Here is a 1,030-nt window from a genome sequence, read left to right as displayed (position 1 = left end):
TAAGGGAGGGGTAAAGATAAGATAAAAAAAAAAGGTAAAAGGAAAAAAAAAAATAAGGAAAAGGGGGAAAGATTAAAGGATAAAAAATTAAAGGAAAAAAAGGTAAATGGAAAAAGGAAAGAAAAAAAAGAAAGGGATAATAGGGCAGCCCCAGGAAGAAAGAAAAAAAAAAAAGGGAAAAAACCCCGTTTTAAATCTCTTTTCTTTCTTTCTTTCTTTTTGTTTTTTTTTTTCTTTTTTTTTCTTCTTTCTTTCTTTTTTTTTCTTTCTTTTTTTTTTCTTCTTTCTTTCTTTTTTTCTTTTTTTCGCTCTCCCCTTTTCCTCTTCCCCTCTATATATAATATATATATATATATATATATATATATAATATATATTATAATTTTTATAAATATATAATATAATATATATATATAATTTAAATATAATTAATATAATATAATATATAATCAATACTATCATATGCATAACATATAAAATATAAAAGATAAGAAAAAAAAAAATAATATGTATATATGTATACATTATATACACTGTTTTTTTTTTTAATATTTATATTATAAAATATTATATTATATATTATATATATTATATATATATAAAATATTTTAAAATATTTATATTATTTTAATATTATAATTTGGTGGTGTGATATTTTTTTTATATTATTTATGTATTAATTTATATTAAATATTTTATTTTTTTTAAAAATATTTATATTTACATATTTTAAAAATATAATATTTATAATTATATATTTTTTTTTAAAAAAGTTTTTAATAAAGATTAAATTATATAATTATATAATATAAATTATTATAATATTTTTTATATCTTTATTAAAATCTTTATATAAAGATAAAAATATAATATAATATTTTATATATTATATAAAATATGTAAATAATAATATTTAAATAATAAATAAAATATATAATAAAAAATATATTACATAAATAATATAAAAAATTATCACACCAACACACAATTATAATTAATATAATAAATATTATATTTATAATTATATATA

This window comes from Penaeus monodon, chromosome 1 (assembly GCF_015228065.2).
Source record: "Penaeus monodon isolate SGIC_2016 chromosome 1, NSTDA_Pmon_1, whole genome shotgun sequence".
In the NCBI taxonomy this organism is placed as follows: domain Eukaryota; kingdom Metazoa; phylum Arthropoda; class Malacostraca; order Decapoda; family Penaeidae; genus Penaeus; species Penaeus monodon.
Note: the sequence above shows the minus strand (reverse complement) of the source record.